The 12,198-nt window shown below is 38.3% G+C and overlaps 1 pseudogene; it reads right to left on the bottom strand.

The window, feature by feature from the left end:
* Positions 1-6,042: 6,042 nt before the first annotated feature.
* LOC129780975 (U4 spliceosomal RNA) lies at positions 6,043-6,111 on the bottom strand (annotated as a pseudogene).
* Positions 6,112-12,198: the final 6,087 nt, after the last annotated feature.

The raw sequence follows: 12,198 nt of genomic DNA, 5'->3' as shown, positions 1-12,198 counted from the left end.
TTGTTAGTCGCGTTGCGAGGAATGCGAGTGGCGAGTAAAATGAGAAAAAAATATTTCGATTCAACTCTATTAATTTACGTAAGGTATTTTACGCAAAAATAACTGGCAATAACCAGGAAAATCTGGAAGATTGGCAACTATGGTTGTCAATGAGTCAATGGAGGACCAGTCTGAAGTGTTTGGAATGATTCCCACTGGAAGACGTCTCGTAACTTGTTTCAATCATTCGGGTGTAGCACCGGAAAAAAATTACTGGTGACCCAGCAAGAACTGAATCTACCGCAGCATCTGCTATTGCAGGCTATCAACACGAGGTGAAATTCAAACTTCCATATTGCAGAACACTTGTTGGAACAAAAACGGACTTCTCTTCATGTAGCGGAAAATTACATACTCCCTATATAGACGACTCCACACTGGTGTTTGATGAAACAGTGCGTTAGATCTTTGAACCATTTGAAGAAATAATAAAAATTGAAAATTCTGAACTCTCCAGGGTATCCAATATAATTCCGCATGTTGATGCAAGAAAAGTATTTGTTGATGAGAAATTTTTTTTTCTAATATTCGGTATCCGGCCGAAAAGCAAAAAATTGGCACGATAGGCCGGATAACGGAAAGTTATCGGATATACTGTACTCTGAATTGTCTCCAGTTACGTCTGATCGGAAGATATTGGGATCTGACGAAAAGAAATGCTTTCTGGAAAGAAGCTGGATGTTGAGAAGGTCAAAAATTACTAACAAATCTGAAGTAAAGTTGCCGGTAACGTTATTGAGGAGTCTGGACATGTTCTTATGGCTGGAGTGAAGCGCAAAGCTTGAGATATTTATATGAATAAACCATATCCCATACTTATGAATTAAATAGTTACATTAGAAATCTAAAGCTTTGTATTTGTTTTATTTGGGTGTTCAGATAATTCCGGTTACAGACTTTAATAGGAGATCACAATTAACTATCAGGATTGCCCATAAGCTATGCTTTTATATTCTTTCTGGCTTCCAAGAATTTCAAGTGGGCCTTTTGGCCCGATAGGAACATATTATGTCTATATCTCTTATATTCGAAATTCCACAGTTGCGCCGGTGCATCGTAGAGTTGAGTACTTTTTGTTGAAAATATCGTTGTTCATTTGCGGCACATCATTTTTCTCATTCAAAGTGTTTCTGCATTCGCAAGTCACAACACAAAGCACTCAGTGTTTCAAGCATCCACACTAAGTGTCGAGTGCTATTATCTCCGCAAATTTTGTCTTCGAAATTATTTTCCGTACAGCTAGGAATGATAGAGGAAAGTGGCCCTGACCCGACCCCCTGAATGGCTTTTCATCACATCAAGTTCTTGTTTTTAGGCGACTGCGGTTCAGCCCTTTAACTATGATTTCTACTGGTCGGTGTGGTGGATGAATATTTAAAAAAGGGGAAAACAGAGGCCAAAACCGGAAGTTTTTTTTTCGACAACTTCAAAAATGGTGGTCCTAAACCGACGTGTTGGGGGAACACTTCATGCATATATGCATGAGTCAACAGAAGCACCCTAGGCTTGCATGTATTTGCAATGCCGAATTCCCCAGGCTCCTGGGTTGCAAAGTCTGTGTTGGGGAAACCGTACTCCGCTGTTACACTGGTTGCTTCTTTTGGTCGGTTCAATTTGAGGAGTACAACTCGGGGCAATCCAAACGTGGGATTTAGGGCGTTTAGTTAATGTTTGACAGTTCAAAATTATTTAATTTTTATTTCAAGAAAAAAGAAAATTTAGTTCATTGTGATAGATGCGTAGAAATATTACCTGTTAATTGATGTTACGTTTTTGGCGATCTATCAAGAAATGCTCGAGCTATAAGCATTCGAACTCTTTTCTTTTTTTCCTACACTTTCTGTGTTTTGATTTTTATTACAAGAGAGGGTCCCCTACATCAAACGGTATTTGTCTTGTTTTTGATAAAAGACCAACAAAGTCTGATCCACTCAAATTCCATCCGATTTGGCCTGATTGTTATCAGTACCTTCAAATACATCTTTTCTGTTCGCGTTTGATTACGTCGTACAAGGTAGATTTACAATTTTAACATTTTCGCGGATTTTAGAGTGGACTAATTCAAATATATATTCATCCTTGTGAAATTGATTCAATAATTAAATTTTCCAGATTGAGAGGACGCATCCTGTATTACAGGATTCACTGCTTGAACCCTTCTGTGCGGCTGTTGGAATCATTGCTGAAAATCATCTGAGAAAAGGATAATGGTTTTTTTTTTCATTTTTTCAGCTATGATCTCCTTCGACCTAGTCACTCTCCATTCCCTTTTCCGTTCTGTGATCAAGTGGCGCTTTACGCTGGCTCTGGAAGACTCTTGATGATCCCTCGCATATTTCCTGATGAAACGTTACGGATTATGAAAAATCAGCTGAACTTTCATAGATTGTCTACTTCTGAGCTTCCAGAGTTCAATACCGTATCTATACAATACTATCGAAAATTGAATGGAATTTCCATATAACGAAAGGATATTATTTATTTCAGATTCTCATAGTTTATGAATTTTCACTTTTTGTGTATAACATTTACATTTTCGGTTTTCCGTTGCTTTCCCTCCTCTGAAGTCAAGTCGAACAAAATGTGTCAACGCCGACATGAAAACGTTTCGGTCCCGTTAAAATTTCGCAACAGCATTAACAAGCGCAAGGACAACATGACCGCTAGTTGTTACAACATGACTCCTCATTAAATCCATGGACCTGCAGCCCGAAATCGATAGCTCTCTGCAGCCACACGTCCTCTCGGGGAGGCAAAAGAACCCAAAGTCATTCAACCGGAAAATGAAAACTGCTTCACGACCCGCACCCCGCACCGCACACAGTCACTGATCTCCGCGGTCTTTCCGCACAGCTTCACGTGTGCTTGGGAGCCAAAGTCGACATCACACGTTCCCATTTCCCGCCGATCCGGTGGAATGAAAGATAGCAGCTGTGGGTAATGTAGAAGCCCGAAGCAAGGGGCGGACAACCATCCTCGAAGTTGTGTTGTGTTGTGGCTCCCGCCAAATGGAGGCTGGCCGTTTCGGGCAGTAATGTGGCGGTGGGAGTTGAGCACTGATGCACTGCTTATCCTTCCCCGCAGTATTCAACCGACGGAAAAAGGAAACGCACGACAAAGGGGTAAAAACGATAACCCGAAACACCATGGACGGAACTTTACCTTTTTGCGTCCTCGGATACAAGCCACCATCGGGTGGGAGAAAGAGACGATACGTTCGGAATCAAGCAGAATTTGGCCAACCATTTGGTACTGTTTACACACCGTTCCCAGTAGCAATCGTTGGCGCGAAGAAACACATTAAAAGCCATTAAAAACACGAAATTGAAACACGTTCCAGCTGCATTGTAGCAAAACGAGTGAGAAAAAAAAATCGGACGATACATATAGATGATTTACCGTTGCTTTGGGATCCAGGACTGTTAAAAGTTATGGCAGTTATATTTTTTCCCCTTCCATAAGAAAGCAATTGAAACAAATAGCAAATAACGGAATAAATCCCAGAGAAGAGAAGTAATCGGATAGCTTTCGAATGAGGAAAAAATACTGTTATGAGATACGTTGTAAGTACCCGCGAGGAAGCTTAGTCATTTTATATTTCATGCTGGTAGTTGAATTTGCTCACTTTTGCCCTCAATGAATCACTTCAATAATGAACCTAATTGAAGATTTTCCAATTAATTTAAATCATTTAACTCAGTCGAGTGAACAGTGAATCAATTTACCTGAGAAGAAATTACTTTGCATATCAAAAGCCATTCTAGAACGCTAGATAAAGGATGCAAACAGACCGAAATTGCAAACTGTTGACTAGGTTTATAGAACAGGGCTCCCTCGTCGGTTGTCAGATCACGTTGACGTTTTCTGGTTTGTACCCCGTTCATAACAGCCATTAAAATCAATTTGCTGCTTAATTAAGTTTGCTTCTACCAACTCCGCGTCCACTGCCATCAATTATATCGGTTCGGTGCGATAAGGCACTCCACCAGCATCAGTTACACAGGACCAGTAGTGACTCGTAAAAGTAAATCTTTGCTGATCAACTGAGAAAGGGGAATGAATTTTCCATAGATGCCCTGAGTGGTGCGGAAGGAACGCAACAATAACTAACCCATCTTGGACCGGTCAGATACTGGCGTTCTGTTCAGTGATATAACTTTTTCTTCAGACAGTGAATCACAATGCTTCGGAGCGTCCGTACCACTTTGCAGTAAATCAGCTAACCCTGTTTATTGAATTTACCGCCACTTTTATAGCATAAGAATTGCTGAAGCATTGCTGGCAAGATTCCGATAGTTGGTCTTTGTCTCTGGAGTATTCAGTAGTAGCACTGTCATGTTATGCTCATGCGGTTAGTATGGGAAAAGATGAAACGACAATTGTACATTTACATCATTTTGTAGTCTATCGTGGTTTATTTTGAGTTGAGTATAGAATCTGTACAGAAATATTGATAGCATATTTTGTGATCGATACTGCTGATTAGAATAAAAACGTATCTCCATGAAATATTCAAAAATCATTCGTTCTAGGTTGTTAAACATATTCATACTCCCAACCACTGTGGCCACATTTAACAAAAAATCTGTACGATCGAAATTATTCGTTGTAGAGAAAAAACTAATTTATTAGCATGAAAAAATGCTCATTTATTTACACATTTACATTTGCAAGTCATTCGTGTGTTTGATGTTTTTTATACATAGTTTTTCTGTATCTATTTTGCATACTATCATTTATTAAAATTTTCGAGCTGTCAAAGAGATGTTTGATCAAATATATTGATCTCAAAATAGCGTTCATCGTATCGTTGCTTATTCTTGTTCTGATTATATTCAGAAAAAATCGCTCGACAGTTGCGAGGAGTGAGGATTAATGAGAACGTTACAAACAAGACATCGAAGCGTCGAAATGCGAGCAAACCGTCAATCCTTTTTAGACACCCAATTTTTGTCCACCAACCCTGTACATGCTCCTAAGGTAGTGAAGACAGTCGAGGAACTGAAGAAAGTATGGGTTTATATGCAAAAAACGGTTGATTCACAGGTTGTGCAGAATCTTATGGCCGGGGTTAAGGCCAAGGTGCGGGCATTTGCGTATGGACTGTAAATAAAATACGAGTAAAATGGTAAAATGAAGTTTAATAGTTATTTTTCAATCCCTGAAAATTTGATGGCAATCGGATGAAAACTCGAATTTTGCGAATCAATTTTATGTGTGGCAATTTCATCGTGGACACATCATACAACACCTCCCTCCTCCCCACTGGATGATGCCTGCACACTCTAATAATGATGCTTCGCCCGCTGATAATGATAAAGCATTTATTTTTGTTACAAGTTATCTCAGAAGTACAATTCAATAAGTGCGCACTGTTGTCCCCACATGTTCTGTGTTAATGTTTGAAGGTATTGATAACAAAAAATAAATTTTGGGCAGGACAAAATTTACCGGCTCAGCTAGTAAATAAATAAAGATGTGTGGAATTTATTTATTTAACAAATTTATTGGACGAATTATTGCGTTGAAAATACTCCGGAGATGACACGTTCTGTTTTTTTACGAGTATAGGAGATTTTTTGGCGGTTTCAGAGTCATCAAACAACAAGTTCAATAATACCGGAGTACAAGCCACGGGTATGAAACGCAAGAGCTTTTTCTGCAATCCAAATTTACCAAATAATTCAGCAGGAATTTGGAAGTGGATGCCAATCGAACATTCTGCCAATTTTTCGGTGTTTGAATATGCTTTTCTTGTTGATTTAAAACTTCTGTTTACACAAAATAGCTACATCTATATACCGCTATGGGCCACCGACACTTATTGATCACATATGTAGCGTTGGTCTCATAAACCATTTGTGAAAAGGGGGTACTCTTTTGTGAAAAGTGGGTACTTTTGGTGCAATTCGTTTATACATTTAAAAACTATGGATGGGTTATACCTATGATATAACTGCAAGGTTGACGTAGGACTGCCGTTGGCTTAGTAATCAATTGTGTTTCTTCAATTAGCAATAATCCCACCTCGGATGATCCTCATTGGGTACGATATCGCCACTGCGCAGTGCTATCTTTTGTGTGTTGATTAAATTATTGATTAAAATAGTGAACGAATGGAACCATTTACGAATTCAATTGCAAACAAATCTCAATTTAAGTCAATTCATGCATTATGGTAGTAGTTATCACAGCAAATAGTTATCAACATTTTGCCTAATCATCAAACGGTTTGCGTAGAAGTCAATGCAGTCTTGAATAATCGAGCCAAAGCGATGCATTTGTACCCGCTTTTGTAGACCGTAATAGCAAAACGAATTCTGGAGTGTATGTTTGGGGGTATAAAAGTATTGCCGACTTGAATGTATCTGCAATGCCGATTCTCCCAACTTCTTGGTTTCGGAATCTGTATTGGGAAAACACATTCCGGTTTGCAAAAATGCAAGCGAGTACAAAAGTACTCATAGTTTGCATCTTTCCCCAGGCTTCATGGTTTTGAAGTCTGTGTTAGGGAAACATTCCAATTTGCAAAAACGCAAACGAGTACGAAAGTTCCCACTGCTTGCATCTAAATTTCTATGCCGATTTCCACAGGCTCCATGGTTTTGAAGTCTGTGTCAGAGAAACATTCCGATTTCCAGAAACGCAAGCGAGTACAAAAGCTCCAGCAGCTTACATCTAATTTGCTATACTGATTTCTACAGGCTCCATGGTTTTGAAGTCTGTATTAGAGAAACATCCATCTATTCCAGCGATCGTACCTGTGTAGTATGATTTCAAACCCCGTTCCAAAGTCCATCTTAAAACTCCCAATATACAAATTATCCTTCTCCTCATGGGCTGCAGCGTAGTCCGCCTCCGCGTGGTGCAGCCTGGGTAATGCTAAATGGACTACACAACCCCTAATCCAAGATGTGATGCGACCCTTGTCGAGGGATGGATGGTGAGGGGGGTTTCATCAAATACCTAGCCGCTAACGGAGCCTATGGGGGTACCAGAGCGCAACCCATCAGTAATAAATGCTCTTACTGTGTTACGGCAGGGCACTGACGCAGTGGACCGTATATTTCCCTAGCGACTCGTGGGATCCAAACAATGAGCACAACAAACCCAGTTCTATTCTGATTAAATACGCGACCGTACACAAAGTCGTCGTGACACTTTACGATTTCTCATGAAATCGATATGCGCGCTTATGAGCGCAGTAAGCAATTCTATTTCTTGACACCATTCACATCGAACACTGCATTCGATTGATTGGCTATTCCCCTTTGAAATCGACTTGGCTCCTCCCAATGAAACTCTCCACAAACTGTTGGCTAAGTTAGCTTAAGACTTTTGTAACTAGCATTAAGAGAGTTCTTGTATGACACTCGACGCGGACGGCCGCGTGGAGCGACGAGAAATAAATAAAGTTTTTTTGAATAAAAGTATAACTTAATTAATAGTAATAGAAAATGGCGACCGTGACAGGACTAAACTGCAATCTTCGGATCCGTCTGTGCTCGTTCGTTAATCTGCTGGGATGTGGTTCTACTACGGTGTTATACTTTATTGAGTGATAATCGCAATTTTATACAGCCGACCCGTTGACGGGTGCTTCGAAATTACGTGCTTCATAAACATTTTGCTGTGATCATATTAGAGGTGATTTAAATTTAGTTATTACAAAAGAGTTCCTAAAAGTGATACAAACAACTTCTGTCAACTTCAGTCAACGTTATCCTGCTGTGATAGTGTGTGAAAGTATTGAACTTCGAAAATTGAAAGCTGCAGCGCAGCGATCTAGGTTGAGGCCACAGACTCTGTGCATGGCAATTGTTTACGAACCGGATCGCAAGTTGAAACCTGTTCAAAATGATTTGCTAAACTACAATCTTCGTATGGACAGTGTTTATAAATACAATCTCCAAAGTGAAAGTCGTGATGTGCTTTTAGACGGAGTCTAGACTTAATGAGTATGCTTCAGTGAACGAAAAAATTACTTGCCAATTCTACGGAAATAACGGCACCAGAGTGTAATTAGCATGCGCAGACAAAAAGCGTTTATTACCGATAATGATCCCAAAATCGAGCAATAACAAGTGAAAAAAAAACGGTTGCGTAAAAAAAAAGAGACAAGCAGCAGATTGTGTCGAGTGTGAGATCTTTGGAGGCAGTGAATGTGTGGCAACAGGAAAATCGTCGACTCAGAAGGAGGTTCCCGGACGCGAATCATCCGCCAGTGGTAATGGTTCGCAAGTGGTCCTGATTTGTATCCCCCACGAGTGAAGACGGAATTGTGAAGCGGAACCGTATTCCAGTGTGAGCAGTGAAAGCAACGTTCCAGCAGCATGCAGCCTATGTGCAATTAGTGCAGAAACTGTGAATATCATCATCAGCCAGGAAAGTTTTGGTGTGGTTCGATCAGCAGCAAGCAGCATGAGCAGCAAGCAAAGTGAGCAGTGTGAGCAGCAAGCAGTATGAGCAGCAAGCAAAGTGAGCAGTGTGAGCAGCAAGCAGCATGAGCAGCAAGCAAAGTGAGCGGCGTGAGCAGTGCATCAAGCGACGGTGGTCCAAGGACAGTACTCAAGTAAATGATTAAAATAGTTTTTTTTTATATATCTGTAGATTATACTCGAGGGAATGCAAATAGCACCCAACAAAAAAATAAACCCCCTACACAAAACAAAACAAAATTGAGTGAAGTTCACTTAAGAAAATTTTTTTTTTATTACACAAGAATGATATGATGAAATAAGAGTGATTTATACAAAAGAAACAAAAAAAAATGGGGAAGACTTAATAAATGAAATACAAGTGAATCATATACAATTAAATAATTGTTATCATTTAAATTGCAGTAGCAATTAATGAAATACGAATGTAATACGAATATTATTTTTTTTTTCGCTCTAAAAACGAATATTAAGAAAACGAACTAATATGGGATTAATTAATACAAAGAAGGTTACAAATTCAAGAGACCCTCAGGTTACGGTCCTTAACTATCTCGAACAACATTCGCAGTTTCACGAGACTAATGAGTCTATCCTGTGTGTAGTTCTAGTTATCGTACTATTGCTTGCGATTGCAAAAATTTATAAGGCATATAAAAATTGTACCCGATCGGAAGCTCTGAGAGCAGCAAGATCTGTTGCTGGACTACAAGAGACAGCTTGAAATATACATATATATACCTTATTATTATTTTTTTTTGCAAATTTTTGTAATTCTGATAAAAGAACGAATACGAAAATGATTAAAGACGAGCTCCAAGAGTTCCTAGAATTATTGGAAGCGGTTAGCAAGGGCAAAGGCGAAGGACCTTTCGCACCCGATAATGAAGTATTTGAACACTGCAATAATCCTAATACATGGGAAGATGTACTAGATAGAATCGATGAATTACCTGGAGATGATCCAATCACTTGGTTAAAACTCCCAGGGCAAAAGGAAAGAAGAAAGCAGAGATTAGCTAACAAACAAAATAAGAATCAAAAGAAATACTAGTTAATAAACAGAAAAGGCATTATAATCGCAATATCTTGTATTTTATTATTATGAAAGAACAAATACTATACGAAGTAAATATATAATGAGTTGTGTTAAAGTCGTATAATGAAATTTGTAAGAACTATGTGTTAAATGGACCAACTGAAGGAAATTGAATCATATCTAAAAAAGGAATACCAGAATTTAAATAAAAATAAAAACAGACCACGAACATTGCATAATATAGAATCTAAAAGGCAACAATTGCAAGAAAATATAGCCAAATATAGAACTGTATTAAAATCGTTTGAATATCGACTAGGAGCATCAGTTTGGAATGATGAAGTTGAAACTTATGGTGCTCTGAAACAAATATACCAGAAAGCCATAAAAATTTTAGATGAATCAGAAGTAATACAAAGGGAATACGACAGTGAACCGGAAACATATGGAAAATCCAGTTGTTCGTTACACCCTTTCAAATTAAACACTGAAGACTCATTATTAAGAGTAAAAAGCGAAATTAATTTGATTAAAAAGAGAATCAAATTAAAAATACTGGTAAAAATTTTAATTTGGTATTTCGAAACACGTAAACCAAGCAAAATGGCATTAAGCATCAAAACAGCTGCTGAATTGGCAACACTGATACCCACCTATGATGGAAGTCCAGGTGGAGTAAGATGTTTTATAGATGCAGTTAATCTGACTAGTACAATAGTACCAGAGGAAAATAAGGCTGCAGCTATTCAAATAATCTTGACGAAATTGAGTGGTAAAGCGAGAAATTTATTCTCCGCCACCCCAACTGATTATGACGAAATCACAACGCGAATAAAATCAAATTGTGAAGAAAAAGGGACTTCTGATTTAGCAGTAGCTAATCTGAAAAATTTGAAATTGAAATCTGTTAATGAAATCGAGAATTTTACAAAACAACTCGAGGTTCTAACAGATAAATTGAAAGACACTTATATTAGAGAACAAATTCCTGACAATGTGGCTAGGAAAATGTCTCAAAAGACAGCCATTCAGACCCTTATAAATGAAACATCAAATAAGGAAACAAAAATGATGCTGAAGATTGGTAAATTTGATAATCTCCAAGAAGCCATCAATGTCATGGTGGAGAATGAGAAAACGGAAAATAGAGACACAAATGCCGTAGTACTACATTCGATCAAAAACAGACAACCAAATAATTTTGGTCAGAATAATAACAAATATATAAATCGCAATTCTAACCATAGAAATCCAATGATGAACGACCGATTTAATCAGAGAAATTATTCTCAAGGCAGATATCAGAATAGATATCCAAATAACAACAGAAACTTCAATCGTAATTGGCAACAATATCCCGTTAGTAGAAATTTCAACCAAAATATTAATAGAAATCCTAACGGAACTTTCAATAGAAACAACATTCCAACGAGAATGTACGTTGCTAATCAGCATGACATTCCTCGACTGAATAATCATACAAGCAATAATCGATTTTATCCACAGAACGAATTAGATAAGAATTGCCAAGCTTTGATACCGTTCAACAACAATAATACAAATAACCATAACAATTTCAAACCCCGTTTCAAAGTCCATCTTAAAACTCCCAATATACAAATTATCCTTCTCCTCATAAGCAGTTGATTGTTTCAAAATAAATGACTCATGCGTGGTCACTTCAATTTACGATTCCCACGAAACATTCCTCAAGCGCAACTGCATTATTTCGTTAATTGTTTTTCTCCCACATTCGTCCATGTAAACAAGCCAACATGCGCGGGCGATATGAATGCACCCTTACATCATGTCGCGCGCAGCTAAAGGCAATAAACCAGAAACCAAAACAAACCCAGTTCTATTCTGATTAAATACGCGACCGTACACAAAGTCGTCGTGACACTTTACGATTTCTCATGAAATCGATACGCGCGCTTATGAGCGCAGTAAGCAATTCTATTTCTTGACACCATTCACATCGAACACTGCATTCGATTGATTGGCTATTCCCCTTTGAAATCGACTTGGCTCCTCCCAATGAAACTCTCCACAAACTGTTGGCTAAGTTAGCTTAAGACTTTTGTAACTAGCATTAAGAGAGTTCTTGTATGACACTCGACGCGGACGGCCGCGTGGAGCGACGAGAAATAAATAAAGTTTTTTTGAATAAAAGTATAACTTAAGTAATAGAAAACCTGAAACGTTGCGCAATCGTAACTGAGTGGATTTCCGAGCGGCACTCGCTTTTATACCGATTGGTGTGATTTCAATAGCCTGTTTTGAAAGCAATTTTAGGGCTATTGAAACAAGTTTTTGGATCAGAAAGTAACAAGCATATAACGCATAGACATTTTATCTTTCGAATGAAGTGTTTATCATATCATTTTGTTCAGTTGTTTAGGAGCTATCAACGCTCAAAATCTCGTTCTCGGGCGTAACACTTTCGTTTTCGAAACTTTGAAATTACACCCAAGTATAGAAATGAAAGACGTAGTCCTACGTCAAAAAATTAACCTGTGATATCGAGACAAAACACAAAAACATCATAGTGGCCAGTGAAACAAAATCTCTAAATGAAGTTCTCGTGAAGTTCTACTCTTCATATGCGCAGGAAATTTTGGTCTTCAATAAAAAAAGGTTTCACTCAAACAATACACTGAAAATAATTCTGATTCTGCAACA

This window comes from Toxorhynchites rutilus, chromosome 3 (assembly GCF_029784135.1).
Source record: "Toxorhynchites rutilus septentrionalis strain SRP chromosome 3, ASM2978413v1, whole genome shotgun sequence".
Lineage (NCBI taxonomy): Eukaryota > Metazoa > Arthropoda > Insecta > Diptera > Culicidae > Toxorhynchites > Toxorhynchites rutilus.
Note: the sequence above shows the minus strand (reverse complement) of the source record. Positions and strands in the feature narration are given on the sequence as shown.